A 20,497-nucleotide genomic window follows, 5' to 3' on the forward strand; every position below is an offset into this window, starting at 1 on the left:
GTTTTGTAATAAGGGTTTTTAAAAATAGATCTCTCTTGGCAAGGGAGAGAAGTTCTTTTGGAACCGTTCTAGTGTCTGAGATAAACATTATGTAAAGGAGTGTTTCTGCCGTGAACCCGGAGATTCACCCGAGGCCCTCTCGTGCCCTCTGGAGAGCGGTTCCACCGTCATGAATTTCATTCTAAGATCAAATAAAGAAGGGCCCTGGGAAGGCAGCTGGTTCTTGGATATTTTGCGTCCTTTCTGATGCCTCTGTTACTCTTCATTTAAGGACTCTTGTTAGAGCCTGATAGCCTTGGTGACTTTGGTAAGGTCGGGATAGAACTCTCTCGATACTTCAGGATCTCCCGACCTCTTTTATATGCTAGCCTGGTTGGCAGTTTCCGGACTGAAAGATGAACTGCGGGCCTGACCCACTTTATAAAGTTTGTGGTGCCCCAATAAGATTGCCAGACTTAGAAAAAAAATCATGCCCAGTTAAATTTGGATTTCAGATGAACAACAATTTTTTAGTGAGTGTGTCCCAAACACTGTGTTGCAGCTGGCATCCTTATGCTCAATCTCAGTGTTAACTGCCCTACATTAATTTTCGTTAATGACCTTTAGAAATCGCTCCATTGTGAGATAAAATAAAAACTCCACCTATTTTTTCAATCTCTATTAAAAACATAACAAATCCTTTCTTGACAAAAGAAATACGTGCCAATTGAGGCATATGGCTAGTCTCACCCAATGTGTGTGCCTTGCACAGAATTGGAATCTGGGCCTGCACTCATTTCTTAGGAGCCGATAGTTACAGGAAACTACAAATAAGCTCAAAACAAAAAAAAAATGAAAGGTGAAAGAAACGATCTCAGCACCTGAAGAATCGTGAAGAGATCAGGAATCTCGTGTCTCACCTTTATTTTCCCCGCATCCAGCGCTGTGTCCGGTGCACAATACATACTGGTACAATAATGTAGACGTGAATAAATGAATGAATGAGTTATGCTCAAAGCCTCTTTCTCAAGCCACAGCTACAAGATATGTAGGGGCCTTTCAGATCTCAGTGTTGTGTTAGGCTCTAAAATAAGAGACTAATTAGGCTTTAAAATGTGTGGCTGTGTGAGTTAATGAGTTTTGACAAGAAACAAATATCTCTTCCCTAAATGGGACTCTGCTTCTTACCTGAGATAAAATAGATAAAACAAACTGAAGTTTGAGTAAGAAGCCATATAACTGTTTCCAGTAGAGACATTCACGATGAAATAGTTTCAAAAGCATTGGACACCACCAATGCCTCCACCCCAACCCATAATTCCCTCTTAGAGAAAGACACTCCATGTTGAAGTGCTAACGTGCACAGTGGAAAGCCAGGGATCGTGAATCTTAATGGAGCAAAGCAGAGGGGAAGAGGGGGAAGGGGGTGGGAGGGGATGGGATGGGATGGGAGAAAAGGAATGGAACCAGAACATCTAAACTGAATAATTGTAAAAATGCCAAATGCCAAGATATTATTTATGCTCAGACGAATCTCAAAGACACTGCATCTCTTATGTCTCCGAAACATAAGAATTTTGCAACAGAGTGTTACAAGCCTTATTTGAGAGATTTATTGAAAGTTTGCTCCAAGTCCTTGGGCATTAGGGTGGATGTTATAGCTGGCTAAACGGAGATTCATGTACTGTTTCTATGCTAAGCCTGTGAATGCTTTAAGTTTTCATCACTTCAGTTGAGCAGGCAGCAAACTTGGTGCCTGTCCCACTATTCTTTGATCCTTGAATTTGGGACCACTTGGAGAAGTTGATCTATATCTGATCAATTTCATGACATAAAACACTAGCTAGAAAAGTGCAAGTAACTAATACATATCTCTTTCTGTAAAAGGGAAATTATTTCCATAGAAAAGAAGCATAATCTCTGTTTTCCATGATTCAGATAAAGGTTTTATTTCTATCATGTAAATCCACATTTTAATAGATTTTTATTGTTGTTTTGCTTATCCCAATTCACTTTTCAGCTTCATCAAAACACTCAATGTGGATATTTTATTTTCCAAAGTTGACTGAAGCAAATATGGACAGTAGCTCATTGCCAATTCTATATATTAAACTTTAAGGATGTATTTTCTGTGCTATACTGGGCAGAAAATAGCTATTAGATAAAGTCATTTGAAGAAGCAAACAAACTTTTGTAATCTGTTCTTCAGCAATAAGTTCTTCGGCAATACATATATAGTTGCCTTAATAACATGAGCCTCTGTTTTTACTTGATTTTATTTGAAAATGAAAAATCCAAATTTTTAACATACAGGACTATGTTGAACACATCACTTTAATCAATGTAAACAATCGAACTATATGCGTTTGTTTGGAAATGTATTATCTGCCCATCCTTATCCAAAATGGACAGGAGGTGCTATAAACTAAAACACGTTAGTATTATTTAAAATATTAAGAAAGGACAACCTTTAGATATTTGAAGTCAACTGATATGTTCTCCTGAGGTTTTTTTGTTTTTTTTTTAAGGCTAAAACATACAGCTTCTTCACCCATTCCACATATGTTGCGGTGTCAGTACCTGCAAGACTGAATGTGTCCCCCCAGAATTCGCATGTTGAAATCCTAACCTCTAATGGGATGGCATTTGGAGGGGGGACCTCTGGGAGGTGACTAAGTGATAAGATAAGATAAGGTGACTAAGATAAGAGTGAAGCCCTCATGAACGGGATTAGTGCCCTCGTAAAAGAGACCCCAGCGAGCTCCCTTGCGCCTTCCACCAGGTGAGGACGCAGCAAGAAGATGGCAGGCTGTGAGGCCGGAAGCTGGCAGTCACGAGACACCGAACCTGCCGGCTCTTGATCTTGGACTTCCCAGCTTCTAGAGCTCTGGGAAATAAAATATTTGTTCTTTAAGCCACTCAGTCAGTGGTATTTTTGTTATTGGAGCCCAAACAGACCAATATAGTACCCCTCCGTTCTTCGTCTGCGCCTGAACAAGCTCAGGCTTATAAATAACCCGAGTGCAATGTGAAACCAAAACCTGGCCACAGAACAATGGAAAACTGGCAGAGTGCCTTCCTTGTTCTGGTCACCGTACTACATAATGCCACCTATTTATGAGGCCTTTTTGGTATCCCAAAACAGCTGTATAAAAGATTTATTTTACTGTTGCTTGTTATTGAATTAATATGAAAGTTAATGTGTCAAGATAACGTTTTGAAGCATTTTGATGTGCTTTTCTTTTTTCCCACTTGTACATCAAATTTGTCCTTTTCAGCCAGAGGGTCATTGCCTTGAGGAGAATAAGGATTGTTAAAGCTGGAATGCAAAGAGAAAAAAGATGTCAGTTCAACCTTTAACCGCCAAATTAGGATCTTAAAACAATAAGAACCAAGAATTTCATTTTCAAAAGCAAAGTTTATTGAGGGAGAGGAAAAGAGTCAAACCTGAGAGGGCTCATTTATGGTGTTGACCACAAACCACCGAGCAGGTAGAAGGCAGGATGTGCGTAAGAGTAGGAGATAACGCTTCTTAGCCGTGAGGACAGTTGCTGGTAGAGGGAGAAGAGGACGAGAGAGTGGAGACTCAATCACACGCCTTCTGCCCCCTGCGCACACGTGCCCCTCCTTGGCGTCGTAGCTGGAGCAGGGGGCCCTAACATGGCACGACGATAAATGGAGCGCTTCCCCACCCCTGACATTCCGGGGCTCTCTATCACTCCTGATTTTAATTAAATAATATGAACTAATTTAAGTATGAATGCATTTTAAAACTACACAAAGCATAAGTATACAGTTGGATGGATTTTCACATCCACCCAGATCAGGAAATAGACCATTACCAGCCCCCCAGATCCGCGCCCCCTTGTGCCCATTTCTATCATTAATACCCCTTCTCAGAGGTAACTACCATTGTCGTGTATCACCATAGATTATACATAGACATGTTTTTGAACTTTATACAATACGCATTCTTTTGTGTCTGGTTTCTTTCACTCAATATTGTGAGTGTTATTCACCTATGCTGTCATCTGTAGCTATAGTTTGTTTATTTTCATTGTTGAAGAGTATTCTAGTGAATAAATACGTCACCATTTATTTTTCCATTCACCTGATGATGGATATTCGAGTGGTTTTTGCCTATTACAAATAATGCTGCTGTGCACGCTCCTGATCATGTTTTATGGTGCCCACATGTACGCATTTCTGTTGGATTTATACCTAAAGAGTGAAATTGCCACTGGGTCATGAGCTATGTGCATGTCAGCCTTAGTAATTGCTGACAGCTTTCCAAAATGGTTGTATTAGTCTGAACCTTAGGAAATTGCAGTTTTTGCAGGTCAAAATATTTGAACACCAGTAAGTTCAATCGTTTAACCTCCAATTTACGTTTCTCCCAGAAGTGTAGGAGAGTTCCAGTTGCTCCATATCCTCGCCAACATGTGATATTATCAGATATAGCCAATCTACTGAGTGTGTAGTATTCTCTCTTTATAATTTTAATTTCCATTTTCCTGATGACTAAGGTCTACATCTGGACTTTCTATTCCATACCTCTGGTGGTTTATCTCTCTCTCTACCAACGCTACACTCCTGTAATGACTATAGCTTTGTCTGGTAGCGTAAGTCTTCCAACTTTATTCTTCAAGATTGCCTTAGGTATTCCCGGCCCTCTGTGTCTCCATGTAAAATTTGGAGCAGAGTGTTGATTTCCACACACACAGACACACACACATCTGCTGACATTTTGCTTATGCCGACATTTGCTTCAGAGGGAAGTGGTGATATTGAATCTTCTGCGCCATGAATGTGGAATCGATTTCCACTTGCTTAGTTCCTCCTATGAGGCAGCCAGCGCTTCAGGAGAAAAAGCAATGCAGAACGGCAGGCTCCTCTCTTTCAGTTTTCCTTCTTTCAAGACTCTGGACCCTTCAAGTCTGGGCTGCTTGGTAGCTCATCAATCCCTTCATCCACGTCCTCACCTTCAAACAGATATTTTTCCCTAGTTTTTCCTGGAAGGGGGCTTATCTGATAGAAATTTGTCCACCAAAGTGGAAGTGAGTAGAAGATGGAGAGCAGAAGTGGGGTAAAGCAAGGATCTGGTATCCAACAAAGGTGAGTTCAAGTCCAGGTTTGGCTGCTTATTCTTTGTGACCTCAGCAAGCCTCGATTTCCTTTAAAAACATCAGATTAAAGACGCAGGGGTGGGAGATGATGAGATGTCTTCAGAGAATGGCTATTCTGGAAGAAGGGTACACGGAAGAGAAGACTAAAAATGCAGGGAGAGGTCCACATAATACCGGCATTTACTCTATGTGTGTTCACTATGCATCAGGCCCTGTGCTACGAGACACTGTCATTCTCGTGTCATGGATGAATAAACTAAGGATTAAGAAGTGACTGGTTCCAGGTCTCTCTGCTAGTATCGATTAGTGATGGAGCCTGGATTTCAGTCCAGGCAGCCTGATTCTGAGCATCTGCTCCTCATCAGAGACTTCAGCAGTGAACCACAGAGTTTCAACTTTATTCCACACTCACTGGAGAGCTTTCAGATTTCTTTAAGGCCAAAATGATGTTTGATTTAGGAAGAACAATCTGGTCATGCTTGAAGGATGAATAAATCTCTCAACGTAGTTTTTACTTCTAGATTTCTACGTCATTGTCCCGTATTGTCTGAACAAAATAAAACAAACAAAAAAGTAAAACTCCTGCAATTTATTAAGCCACATATCTAAAGAGACCACCACTCAACTTGTTGCGAATGTTACCCATTTTCTTGGTTTTACATTTGTCTTGATTTTCCGGATTCACAATTCTTACCCAGCAAAACTACTTCTTGAGAAATGGGTATGTGAGCCATCCTGTATCTTATATATACATTTGAGTTCCTTTCTGACCAATTTCCACATGCTTGAGATTGCTATTCTTATCAGCTATACTGTTTTTGTGTTTATTACTATTACTTTTTAATTGCTAAAAAAAAAGTCTCTCAAGAGCGTAATCTCTTCAGTCCTTCTGTGACGGTCTTCTGCTGGCATGGGGGATGTTAGATGCTATAGATATTTTTAATAAATTATTTTAATTTCTCTGGTTGTGAAAATAGTGTGCATTTTTCAACTTATTTTTACGTGAACATCATCTTTTTGTGGTTAATTCTTAATCCATTATTAGCTTTTTCTCTCTCCCTGTTGTCATCTTATCCCATTTGTTCTTTTCATTGAAACCTCATCGTTGTCTGCCTTTTGGCAGAGACGTCTTAGCTTTGCATATTCCAAATAGGTGATATTATCTACTGCTATTTCTTACATACTTAAATCCTGCATAAATTTATCACGTCTAAGCAACAGGGCTGATATTGTTGTCTTCTCATTTTTTAGACGCCTATTGTCTTAGTGTCCTAGTCAGCTCAGGCTGCTGTAACAGACTGCCATAGACCGGGGCTTAAACAATAAACATTCACTTCTCACAGTTCCGGAGGCTGGGAAGGCCACAATCGAGGTGCCGGCAGATCTGGTGCCTGGTGAGAGGCAGCTTCCTGGTCTGCAGGTGCCTGTCTTGTTGTATGCCCTTGTGGCAGAGAGCAGAGAGGGAGGAAGCAAGCTCCATCCTATCTCTTCTTATAAGGGAATTAATCCCTTTCAGGAGGGTGGAACCTCTCCAATGACCTCCCAGTACTATCACATTGGGGGTTAGGATTCAACATATGAATGGGAGGCCGGACACACACACACACACACACATCCAATCCATACATCGAGGCTCGATGTTGAAATGTTCTCTTGACTTAACAATGATGATTTCACTACATGCTACTTAATTTGCTGGCTTCTTGGGATATTTACCAGGCCTGTGAGTTTAATGGATTAGTTTCTTCCTGGGTCTATTATTAAAGCGATTTTTTTAATCAGTTGATGGTGAGGGTTCTCACCATGATTTCATGCATCCTACGATAACAATAATCATAACAATAATCATAATAGCAATAATAATAAATTTGTGTTTATTATTTTCTTGGCCCCGTGCTAAATACTCTGCATACATCATTTCACTGAATCCTCTCAAAATAAGTATCGCTACCCCACTTATCATATGACAACACCAATCCAGACACTAAGTGGCAGAGTGTGATTCAAACCCAGATCTTTCTAAAGCCAAATTCTGCACTCTGCTCTATTAACATCAACGCCGTTTGACCCGTCTGCTCTTCAACAACGGTGACAGTTTGGCTGAGCTCCTCTTCCCTGGTCCCGACTTCATGTGTGAGTTTCTGTTTATTCTGTTTTGCCATATCAAACCTTCTAGCATTTCTTTCAAGCATATAAATTCAAAAACCTAGTAGAAATTTTATGGCAAGAATTGAAATAAAAATTCAGGTCACACCATCATTTGAACTATACTTTAAAATCCACACAATGTATTGATTTCCTCAGGTATAAAACTATTTCTGAAATTTTTCCGGATATATGCTTGGCTTTTCTTTAAACGTTTCCGTGTGCTGTCTCGTATGCAGGTACCCAGAGATTCAGTTAACCACAGAGACAGAGTTACTTGCTGTTTTATGGAAGCTTGTGTTCCATCTTCTGGAAGAAAAGGAGAACACGACAAGAACCTCTAAGAGCTCATGTGTCCCAGTCCCTGGACTTGTGCCACCAGAGGGCACACACAAGCCCCTGGATAAAAGAGCAGTGGCTAGAGGACCGCGTGGAAACGGTCTCCCAGACAGAGGTCACGCCACGTCTGCGTGCCCATCTCGGCTGCCCCTTGGGTCCCGTGCAACTAGCCTGCAACTAGCCAGAGCCTGGCCTCTTCCACAGAAAAGCCTCTTCTCGCCCTTCTTTATCAGCCCTGAGGCTCCTCCTGGCTGGGCGGTGGGCTCCTAGCATGGCTAAATTCCCTCCTCTGGCAGTCAGCCACTCCACCCCGTCAACGTGATTGCGAATATCTGGACTCCAACATTCCCGCCACGATCCCCGCTTTTGTTTCCTCTTCAAAACTTGCAAACGCATTTTCAGCATCTTCACATAGATTTTACTTACAATATCAGTAGGCCCAAACATGGAGTTTAGAAGCATAGGGAAATCCTCCCTACAGGTTTATCCTGAGGAATTAACAGGTTATAGATATATTTGTGCTTAAAAAAACAAAACAAAACCCCAGGGCCTGCCCGCTGGCACAGCAGTTAAGTGCGCACGTTCCACTTCTCGGCGGTCGGGGGTTCACTGGTTCGGATCCCGGCTGCGGACATGGCACCGCTTGGCAAAAAGCCATGCTGTGGCAGGTGTCCCACGTGTAAAGTAGAGGAAGGTGGGCACGGATGTTAGCTCAGGGCCAGTCTTCCTCAGCAAAAAGAGGAGGATTAGCAGCAGATGTTAGCTCAGGGCTAATCTTCCTCAAAAAAAAAAAAAAAACTCAGCAAGAGTATGTTGCTTTCCTGTGCCAGAGTCCCTTGGGTATGTATCTTTGGGGACCTCTTAAGGTGACTATTAAGCAATATTCAGGCATTTCTGGGTCTTCTGGACATGAGCCGTCCACTGGTACCAAACTGTGCTCCTATTTTAACACCTCCCTGTTCTTCTGGCACTTAGCATAGCTAGAAACAGCCTCTGTATTTTTTCCCTTCTTTTTTTTATGTTTTTTTAAAGATTGGCACCTGAGCTAACAACTGTTGCCATCTTTTCTTTTTTCTCTTTTCCTGCTTTTCCCCAAATCCCCCCAGTACATAGTTGTATATTTTTAGTTGTGGGTCCTTCTAGCTGTAGGATATGGGACGCCACCCCAAGTGTGGCACAACAAGTGGTCCCACGTCCGCGCCCAGGATCCAAACCAGTGAAACCCTGGGCCGCCGAAGAGAAGCGCGCAAACTTGACCACTCCGCCACGGGGCCGGCCCCTTTTCTCTTCATTTTTGCCAATCTCAGATTAAGGAGAGTTTTATCCTCCATGACACATTCTTGTAAGTCTCTGTCATTCTCTTCTTTCCACCTTTGTTTCAGAGCTTCTGTTTCCATCTGTGTTCCCAAGCCTTTTATAATGTGTGTTCATCAGAGAGACCCCAGGGCAGCTATATCGATTTCTTTAGATGCTCTTGTAAGAAGAGTTCAGGCGAAAGAGATCACTATCCATCGCTGACCTTTAGCCTTAGCCTCTTGGGTCTCTCTCTCTCACTCTCTCATTCTCTCTCTGTCTCCAGCTCTGCTTGGTTTTTTGGACCACTATTGCCACCAACTCTCCTAGTACTCCTGGCTCTTCCAGCTGAAGGACAAAGCCATTTCTCTTTCCCCTTAATTTAAGAGAGACATTCGCCCTCCCTCAACTCCTTTAACTTACTGGACTCCTTCCTGCCTCAGGGCCTTTGCACCTGCTGCCCCTCTGCCTGGACTATCCTCTGTCCTCCTTCTCTACCCCGACACCCATTTCCCCACCACAGCCTGACTCTTCATTTGGTTCATCTCTCCTCTCCTCATTCAGGTCTCTGCCTTCATGCCACTTCCTCAGAAGGGATGTTCTGACCACAACTCCCCTCCCCAGGTCTAAATTACATCTTCTCTGTCCACGTCAATCATGTCACCCTGTTCTTTTCCTTCCTACCATCTAGCACAGTTCCAGTTATACGCATATTTGTGCTTGTTTATTTCATACCCTGCTCTCTCACTTCACCTCTAAGCCCCACAAAGGGCTTGTTTTCCTTTGTAACCACATGCCCAGCCCAAGGCATGAAAAGCCTGAAATCAATATTTAACTTGATGAGTGAATGAACAATCAAATGTTGAATATTTTAGGAACATTTCCCAGGAGAGAGAAGAAAGTAACAAATTTGAAAATGCAGTACCTGAAAAGTTTAGAGAATTCTCTATCTTAATTTTGCTGACCACTGAGCCTAATGAGCCGCCGGAGCTCTCACGTGGACGAAACTAGTGCTGGGGTGAGCGACCGTCCCTGTTTGCTCAGGGCTCTCTTGACTTCAGCGTGGAAAGTCTCCCATCCGAGGAAACCCCTCTGTCCCAGCCAAACTGGGATGGTTGGTCGCCTGACCTAGCATAGTCCGTGTCTTAACCCACCTGGGATAAGAGGGCAACAAATCTTTCTGACCTCTGAATGTTTTCTTTCAGCCCCAGGATCACTCAATTTCTGTGGACTTTCTAGCTGTGCAAAGACCTTCTCTCCCCTTCAATGCACACTTTGGCTGGAAACCAGACCTGGGACTGGGCGCGTATTTTGGATGTTGTGTTAAACTCAAGGACTATACATTTTGCTGTTTCCTGGAGTGGCTGTTGCTAAATATGGTACTATTTTTTTTTTAAGATTTTATTATTTTTTTCCTTTTTCTCCCCAAAGCCCCTCAGTACATAGTTGTATATTTTTTGTTGTGGGTCCTTCTAGTTGTGGCATGTGGGACGCTGCCTCAGCGTGGTTTGATGAGCAGTGCCATGTCTGCGTCCAGGATTCGAACCAACGAAAGACTGGGCCGCCTGCAGCGGAGCGCGCGAACTTAACCACTCGGCCACGGGGCCAGCCCAGGTACTATTTTCATTATATTGAGCCGTGCAGGATGACATTTTTCCTCTGCTGTATGCTGTTAAGATCTTTTCCTTCACATGGACTTTGAGAATTTGGGGCCGTTCATTATCTAGGTGCACCCTTATTCGGGTTTCTTCTTGCAGGTATTCTTGAGTTGTTTCTGCGATAGTTTTTTCAGAACAGTATTGATGTGAGAATTTTTCTTTGTTTTCTTCCTCTTATTTCCATCTTTACCTCCTTCAGATTTGCCTGTCCCATGGAGACCTTCCTCCTATGCCAGTCCTCAAGGCCTTCTCTTGTTTTAAAGCCCAACCGACAGCATTTCTTGGCTCTGACTGTCTTTACCGTCTGCTCTGTGAGCCTATTTCCTGTTTCTTCCTGCTGGCTGGTGATGATTTCCAGTTTCCAGGTTACTGTCTCTGATGTCCTTTTTATAATTCCCTGAAGTTTGTGATTATAAAAAAGGGTTGATTTAAAAATCTTCCTGTTTCTAAATTTCTGAGAAATGCTTTGTGAGCCGTTTCTTTTCTCTGTCTTTCCTCTCTGCTTCCATTTTATTCCATCTTATAATAGTAATTACTAATAATACCATTCGAAGGTGTCTTCTTTCATTTAGACACCTTTTTTTCTTTCCTGAATTAATTTATTAACTAATCTACTATTTTCTTTCTTTAGGGGTTTGCCTGCCTTGCAGCTCAGCAGCCCTCATGACTCCACCTCTGCTTTGAGTGTTAATAGAGTTCTATTTTTATAGGGGATAAAACTCCACACATTTGAATGCAAATAATTATAATTCCTTTTACCCGTTTCTTTCCATTTTTTCCATTGAAAGTTGGTTATTGAGGCAGAGTCCATGGCAACACCAACCACCAGGTGTTATTTTCTCTGATTTTGGACATAGGGGCTCAGAAGCATCCTGGCCCTTGTGAATCCAGTAAAGTGATACACTGTGATATAATACAGAGTCTATCTGGGACTTGGGAGAAAAAAGTGGGAAGTTACCTGAACATCAGTAAATAGGAGCTGTGTGTGATGGTGCAAAAGAGAGGCACTTGGCTACCAGGAGGACTGTTTCCAGCTCGTGAATAATCAAAGTCAGTATGAAAATCTTAATAAGCAAAATAACCTGCATGCACGACAGACTCAGAGGTTTGGTGAGGCCTCATGATTCCTCCTTAAAACGTGCCAAACACTGTTTTCGTTGATTTTAAGAAGGCAGACATATGCTCGGGAAACCTTCAATAATGGGCGCTTGTTGGGCGCACGCAACAGCAGCTCTGAGGCGGTGCCTGCCTGGCCTCTCTCTCTCTCATTCCCTCTCCCGTAGACTTTCTGCTTTCTCTTGGTCTCTCTTGTTCAACCGCCCTAATCACGTACAATCTTATAAGGCAGGACGATTGGCATCCAGCAGGAGGTTCTCTGTTAGGCAGCCTTCAGCTCTATCTGGTCCAATCAAAACAGCAGAATTTGTTCTACTCAAAACATAAAGCTCTAAAAGCCATTAAAAAATGGCTAAGGGGCCAGCCCTGTGGCATTGTGGTTAAGTTCCCATGCTCCACTTCAGTGGCCTGGGGTTCATGGCTTTGGGTCCCAAGTGTGGACCTACACATCAATTTTCAAGCCATGCTGTGGTGGCATCCCACATACAAAATAGAGGAAGATTGGCACAGATGTTATCTTAGGGACAATCTACCTCAAGCAAAAAGAGGAGGATTGGCAATAGATGTTACGTCAGGGCCAGTCGTCCTCACAAAAAAAATTAAAAATAAAAATAATAAAAATTAAAAATTGCTAAGAGGCTACTTTTCTTGGAATAGAACTGACACTTTGATAACTGGCACTTTGGAGGCTGTGAAAAGAAAAAAGTAAGAGTATGAACCATGGATAAAACAAACAAGACGTTCTGACCCAGTTAGAAAGGAGTAGAAAGACTTTCTGAATTTTTCCTGTGACAAGTCTTGCTGTCTTTTGCCCCTATGCCTTTTGCTTTGATGCATGAGGTTGAATTTAAAAGTCAATATCCGGCCATTTCTTTCTTACAAAAATGGCTATTTCCCTGGCTTTCATTTAAAACCTATTACTTGAAATATCATTAGCTTCCTCTGCCGTCTTCTTCTATCCAAATCCTGCTCATCCTTTAAGGCTCAGTCCAAATGCCAGTGCACCAGGAACCTCCCTTGAGTCTCCCAGCCTAAAGGAACGAAGGTCCCCTCCAAGTCTGTGCACGTTAATTTATCGTGACCCCAGTCACCATCCATGTTGTGTTGCAGGTATTCCCTACATGGTTCATCTCAGCTTCCGACCATTAACTTCATTTTTGGACCCATCCCCGCTCTTCCCCAGCATCTCCCGGCACCACATCTAGCACAGAGTAGGAGCTTGTTGTTGGCAGAATAATTATTCATGGATTACCTTACTTGGCAAAAAGGAATTGGGGTTCCAGACGAAAATAAGGTTGCTAATCAGCTGGCCTTGAGGTAGGGAGATTGTCCCGTGGGTCCAATCTAATCACACGAGTCCTCAAACATGGAAGAAGAGGCAGAAGAGAGGGTCAGAGTGATGGGATGTGAGAAAGACTCACCCTGCGTGGCTGCCTTCGAAAACGGAGGAAGGGGCTGTAAGCCAAGATATGCAGGCAGCCTCTCAAAACTGAAAAAGGCAAGAAAACGGACCCTTTCCCAAGAGCCCAGAAAGAACACGGCCCTGCCGAAACCTTGTTAGCCCAGCAAGACCAGTACCTCCCTTCTGACTTGCAGAACGCCAGGATGATAAATTTATGTTGTTTTAAGCCATTGAGTTTGTGGTAATTTGTTACAGCAGCCATACAGAACAAATATAAAGCTCAATAAATATTTGTTAATTAACCACTTGTAGTGGGTTTTAACGACTTTTTGTTTCTAAATCAGAATTAAATCAACTCAAATTTCACAGGGTCACACGTTTAGAAGCTTTTTCTTTATTTATGGAGATGAGTAGAAATGCAAATCTTTTGTTTCATTAAAATGCTCACTCAAAACAATATATTTTTAGATGTTTGAGAAAGGGGAAAGATTACTCATCACCTCACCAAGATGCAATGCTTTCATTTTCTTCCTCTTTTCCATTCCTGATCATAAGCACATCTAATTTGACACTGAAATAATAGCAGTCATAGCAAAAATATAATTGTATGTTCCTTTCCACTTACTACTGCATAATAAATATTTCCCGTAGTTCTGTGTGGTCCTTATAATTGTCAGTAAACCATTACCTTCTATTCCATTAAGTTGGGTACTAGCATTTACTTCCATTCCTCTTCAGTGGATCGTTGGGTTGTTTGAAACATTTTCCCCTTACACTTAGAGAAAATACCGGAATTAAGTTTTGTTTTCATTTAGACTTTTGTTTCTGCTGAGTTATCTGCCCAGCAGATTTCCATCATTGAGACACCGGAAGAAAGGTCGAGGAGGTCATGGCTCTCGATGGGCATCACCAGGACGGTTTCAGGGAGGCTGAGAAGTGGACCAGTTTCACTACTGTAGCTGTCGGCGTTTGGGGTGTATCACAGCTGTTTACACTGCGTGCTTTGATTGCTAGTCAGGATTAACATCCATTTGTTAATCCATTAGTTACATTTTTATTGAGCAAAATATGCTGATGGCCTTTGTTCACTTACCTCTTAGGGATTTGATTGTTTTCTTATAAACAACACTTTTAAAATGCTCTTCAGAAAATGTAACTCTTAACTTTCTGTCAAATTTATATAAATACGTTTTGTCATCCAGTTTGCTTTTTAATTTTAGCTATGGAGGGTTGAATTTGTTTATTCCTATAATTTTTTTAGGAAAACTAAACCAAACCAAAACATCATCAACAAAATGTAACAATTTATGTGATCTAAACTCTGTGAAGCGGACTAGCAATTCAGAATAAATCAAAAAGCTTGAAGCAGAGTGTTACATGAATAACCTGTTATGGTAGCTTTAAATTTTAATCTAATAACTTATATGTGATTTATAATATGAATAGCAATTTATTATTTGTGGCAAAATTTCTGGAGCTCACTTACTTTTCTTTTATCTCCTGACAAAGCTGTAATTTGAAAATGAGGAAAAACCTTAAAATTAAACCCATTCAAGAAAAACCAACCTCTACCTCTTTCTTACCATTTTTTTCTGATTATAAGAATAGTGCATGTTCATTTTATAAAAATTAAAAATAAATGAATTCCAACTCTGATCTCTCATCATCCAGAAATAACTCCTGCTACAATGAGGTGTATTGTCTTTCAATCTTTTTGCCAAGCGTGTGTGTGACTATTTAACATTTTTAACAGGGGCCAGCCTGGTGGCACAGCAGTTAAGTTTGCACATTCCGCTTCTCCAAAGCCAGGGGTTCGCCGGTTCAAATCCCAGGTTCGGAGACGTCACCTCGTGGCATGCCATGCTGTGGTAGGCGTCCCGCATATAAAGTGGAGGAAGATGGGCACGGATGTTAGCTCAGGGCCAGGCTTCCTCAGCAAAAAGAGGATGACTAGCAGTAGTTAGCTCAGGGCTAAACTTCCTCAAAAAAAAAAAAAATTTTAACAAATTTGGGGGCTGGCCCAGTGGCATAGCAGTTAAGTTCATGCTCTCCGCTTTAGTGGCCCAGAGTTTGTGGGTTTGGATCCCAGGTGTGGACCTACGCACAGCTCATCTAGTCACGCTGTGGCAGTGTCCCACATATAAAACAGAGGAAGATGGGCACAGATGTTAGCTTAGGGCTAATCTTCCTCAAAAAAAAAAAATTAACAAATTTTGATCATAATATTTTGTATCACCTGATATTTCTTGGTGAGCATTTTCCTATTTCGTTAAATACTTTTGAACCGACTATATAATTGAATAACATAATCTACATGGGCTAGTTCAGCTCTACCTTAGAAGCAGTTCGAACTCCTGAAGGAAGTCTTCTCATTTCTTAGTGGACAGACGAGTCCAGTGTTTCTGCTGCTGGTTCTGAGATCAAGTTCGCACAGCATCCCGGAAATAGCTGACAACAGAAAGAGATGCCGTTCGTGTGGAGAGCCAGAACTCTCCCTGTGGCCACTCTAAGTCCACCTCCTAAAAGTCCATGCACATTGTGCTCCAAGGTGCTACTTATTTTTAGAAGTTTTCCTCTTGTTTCTGCAGCTGTTTTTAATCACAAGCTTTGGGCACTACATCCCAAAGAAATTCTGGCAGAGACAACGAAGGGAGGGACAAGGCACTTGGCAGACCCATTTGGATTTGGACACTGTATTTACAGAACGGGAACTTATCCACATAGAACTTCACATTTACAGGGCAGAGAAACTTGCTGAGTCCCCACACTGCATCTTAACTACCAGCTGGGTGACCTGGAGGAAATCCCTCAAGTGAACTTTAATCTTCTCCTCTGCATAACAATAAATACCCCGCTAAGGGATGATGGTTAAATGACAGTGTAAAACTGCTTTGTAAATTATCCTGACCACTTCTGAGTAGAGAGGGAGAAGAAACTTCTAGGGCATCCTTCTATGCCTCTGCATTTTATTAATTATACTTTCGTAAGTTATTAACAACAAAGTGAGCCAATATAGGTGGCTAAACCTTTACAAAGGAGTTTAGATAATTCAGAAGGAATTGAAGTTTTGAGCCAAGTTATCTTAAGAACCATAACAAATCCCCAACTTTCAGGGCCCAACACCATAAAAGTTTCGTTGTGCATGTGAACTTCCACCACAGGTGCTGCTGGTCGGTGGGCAGTCTTCCAGGGACCCAGGCTCCTTCCACATTGTGGCTCCGTCCTCATCCTCTAGGGCTTCAGGGTCCCTGCATTCAGCCAGCAGATGGAGAAAATGAAAGGAGCAAGAAGGCGCACACCTGCTCCTTAACCACCACAGCCAGAAAGGGACACTCGTCAATTCCACTCACAGTTCATTGGCAAGAATCCATTTCACAGCACACTTCACTGGGGAAGAAGCTGGGAAACACAGTCTAGGTTCAGTGAGCAGCTAGCAAGCCTGCCACGTATGTTAATAGAATTAATTCCATCTATCTTGGAAATAGATGCCAAGAATCAATGCTAAGATTGAGCATTACCTACAGTTCTGGACTAAAAGTGAACGATACGGTTCTCTTTGTGATCTCTTACAGTCTTGTTCACAGCATATTCTTAGAGTCGTATACCCTTATGAGCACACAGTCTTACAGCATACTCTTACGGTCTTGTTTACAGGGGTCTCCAGAGGAAGATTACATTTGTTCTGCATTTATTTGTTGATTCTTCATTCTTTCAAAAGAGTGTTAGCCAAGCACATACTGTGAGCAAGTAACTTACACCCATGAAAAGTGACATGCTGGAGGCCTGGGGCTCTTTGTTCTGTAAGCTGCTAGGAGAGCAGCTATGCCCAAATTCCTCTGCTCCATTCTAATAGGGAACAAAGATTACGAAGTCAGACTGCCGGCTCAGATCTGGACTCTGCCTCTGATAGCTGTGTGGCCTTGGGCAAGTCATCTAGCCTCTCTTGGCCTCTGCTTTCTTATCAGTAAGATGAGGATGAATGAGAGAGTGCTTATAAAGCTCTTGGCACAGTGTCTGGAACACAGCAAATGCCCACACATGTTGGCTTGATGAGCATCGCCACCATGCCTTCCTCAATCCACCCCACACTGCCGACCTGTAACAACCGCTGCTTGAATGTGCCCTTCAGGGAATTGGGCAAAGAATTTGTTATTCAGATAAATAACTTTTCCTGAATTCACTAGCTGTGAAATCTGCCAGTAAGGATGTGCGAAGTGTGATTATTTTGATGATGGGAAATTGGAAAGAGAATGTTCTAAACCATGGCTTGCCAATCCTTTCATAGACAAATATAATATTAATAGATATCATTTATTAAATATCCACTTCTGTGAAAAATGCTAAACTGGGTTTTTTTATGTATTCACTTTCATCTAATTCCCAGAGTAACCTCATGCAGTAGGTGTTATTTTCACCTATTTTACAGAATGGACAGCAATAACAATGAAGGTGCAGATCAGAGGGGCTTGTAATTTGCCCAAAGTCACACAGCTGATAAACAACAGAGTCAGGATTTGAGCCCAGCTCCGCCCAGCTCCAGGTCCACTCTCCTCCCACGGGCACACTGCTTCCCAAGTTCCTTTAACGGGGCTCTTTCCTGGACATAACAGGAAAGAATCACAATATTCACATGACATTTAACTGCTTTCAAATTCCATGCTCTCTTTGGATCTTCATATCACTCTGTGAAATAAGCAGGAAAGCGACCACTGTCCTCATTGGACAGTGAGGAGAAGCTGAGACTCAGGGAGGCCCCTCAGGTGGTGTGAGGGAGTCAGTAACAATATAGCAAGAATTTCCCGAACTCTAGCTACCTACCTGCCTGGCACGGTGAGAAGCACCTTGTGCATATTTCTCATTTAGTGCCCTTAAAAACTCCAGGAGATGGGTGCCTTTATTACCCTCATTGTGCACTTGCAGGGATCTGCACTTAAATATGAGAATCCTGTGCAAACCAACGAGCATGTAGTGAAGAAGACAAAGCTGAAACATATTTCAAAGCTAAAGGAACAAATTCTGTCTCCCATGCCCCTTGTCTGCAAAAACCAATCAAAAAACAAAACCACTCATCCATTCAATAAGCTTTTCCTGAGCATCTCCTCTGTGAGGGGCAGCAGCACCCGGCAGACGATGGCCCCATTCTCGTGGGGTGACAGCTTAGTAGGGAACACAGATAAAACACAAGGAAACAAATTAGTAAATGATATACTTTCTGATAGAAATAGTGCTATGGAGAACATAAAACAGGCTAAAGGGGTAGAGAATGACAGCGGGTGGCTAGTTCAGATAAGGAGGGGATATTTGACCAGGTGACTGAGTGTTAATAAGCACTTAGCACCCAACCATACAAACCTCTTGAAGAAAGCATCCCAGTCTGATGAAGCAGTAAGTGCGCCGGCTCTGAGGTGTGACAAAGCTTGATGTGTTGGAAGGAGAATGAGAAAGCTGGAGTGGCCACAGATTATAGCTAACAATGGAATAAAATCAGAGATGAGAACAAGAGTAAGAATCATTGGAAAGTATGGCCAGTTATCAACCGGGAAATTCGATGCAAACATCCTAAATTATAAATATTAACAAATCAAATCCAAGAATATATTAAAGAATACATTTTGGGGGCCGGCCCCATGGCCAAGTGGTTAGGGTTGTATGCTCTGCTTTGGTCGCACAGGGTTTCACTGGTTTGGATCCTGGGCGAGGACATGGCACTGCTCGTCAGGCCATGCTGAGGCGGCATCCCACATAGCAGAGCCAGAAGGACCCACAACTAGAATATACAACTATGTACTAGGGGAGAAGAAGAAGGAAAAGAAAGAAGATTGGCAACAGATGTTAGCTCAGGTGCCAATCTTTAAAAAAAAAAGAATACATTTTTTCCAAGGAGAGCTTATCCAAGGGGCAAAGGACAAGTCAACATGAGAGAAATTCATCCTGTAATTCCCCACAGAGATGAGTATTAATTATCTCAATAAATACAAGAAGGATTCAAAAACTTCAACATTCAGAATTAACTTCAAAATCTCAATAAGTCAGGAATGGAATGCAAGCTCGTCAACATAAAAACAGATATCTAGGGGCTGGTCTGGTGGCGTAGTGGTTAAGTTCAGTATGCTCTGCTTTGGTGGCCCGGGTTTGCAGGTTCAGATCCTGGGCACCAACCTACACACCACTCATCAAGCTATGCTATGGCAGTGATCCACATGCAAAATAGAGGGAGGTTGCCAGAGGGCCAGTCTTCCTCAAGCAAAAAGAGGAGGATCAGCAATAGGTGTTAGCTCAGGGCCAATCTTCGTCACAAAAAAAAGGTATCTATCAGAAATCATCAGCAATTAAACACCTCGTGGTGAGATTTTAGAAGCATTTCCACTAAAGGTAAGTGCAAGACAAAATTGACCGCTATCGTTGATACTAGTCATTATTGCCCTGGAGGTCAAAAGATGAGGAAAACAGACATAAAGCTTGGAAAAGAAAAAAAATTCACTTTTTGCAGATAATATGATTGCCCACCTAAAAAAACCCAAGGGAATCAACTGAAAACTATTAGACTAACAAGAAAGTTCAAAACGATGGATAGACACATCACATATTTAATCCAATAGCTTTCCCATATATTAGTATTAATTAAATAATAACTTTTAAAATATTCAACTTATAACAAAAAACATAAAAGTCCTAGAAAACAAACATAATTTTTAAACGTGCAGGATCTACTTGAAGATAAAATAACATGAAAATATAAATAAAGTGATAAACCTGATTGGGAAGACATATTGAAAATACACTGATTTTCCCCACATTTATCCATCAATGCAATTCCAGTCGAAATTCAACAGCACTTTTTATTCAGGTCTTATCCCACCATGCGTCAAAACACACTGTAAGCTATAGTGTTAATATGGCCCAGTATTGGTGGAGATATTGACAAATAGGTCAATGGAAGAGAATAACAAACCTAGAAACAAACCCGAGTCTATATAAAAATTAAGTATACAATAAAGGCGATAGTTCAAATTAGTAGAGAAACAACGGACTAATCCACAAGTGAGATTGGACCAACTAACTATTCATTTGGGGGAAAAATTAAATTAGATTCCTGACTCGCACCATCCCCCCACAGAAAATGAGTTAAAGGTCAATATCCTAAAAATATTAGAAGAAAATAGGTGAATATTTTTATGAATTTAGGATGGTAAGGGCTTCCTAAGCAACAGACAAAATCTAGAAACTATAAAAATTGCCTAGATTTAAGTTTATAAAAGTTACAAAATTCTGTAAGTTAACACCATAAGCCAGGTTAAAACATAAGCCAGGTTAAAAAGTCTGGAAGAAAATATTTTCAACACACTTAACAGGTAAAGGGTTAATATTCAGAACACAGGGAGTTCCCAACAAAGCAAAAAAGAAAAAGACAACTCAACTGTAAAAATTCATAAAGGAAA

At 41.7% G+C, this 20,497-nt stretch overlaps 1 long non-coding RNA gene across 2 annotated transcripts in view; it reads right to left on the bottom strand.

The window, feature by feature from the left end:
* Positions 1-3,412: 3,412 nt before the first annotated feature.
* Positions 3,413-20,497, bottom strand: part of LOC123289365 (uncharacterized) — a 57,104-nt gene continuing 40,019 nt past the window's right edge. For both annotated transcript variants that reach the window (XR_011506318.1, XR_011506317.1), the window contains exons 2-3: positions 15,393-18,525; positions 3,413-5,652 (exon numbers count right to left, since the gene is read on the bottom strand). This is a non-coding gene — a long non-coding RNA (uncharacterized lncRNA). The remainder of the gene's footprint in view (positions 5,653-15,392; positions 18,526-20,497) is intronic.

The sequence above is a fragment of the Equus asinus genome, chromosome 10, assembly GCF_041296235.1.
Source record: "Equus asinus isolate D_3611 breed Donkey chromosome 10, EquAss-T2T_v2, whole genome shotgun sequence".
In the NCBI taxonomy this organism is placed as follows: domain Eukaryota; kingdom Metazoa; phylum Chordata; class Mammalia; order Perissodactyla; family Equidae; genus Equus; species Equus asinus.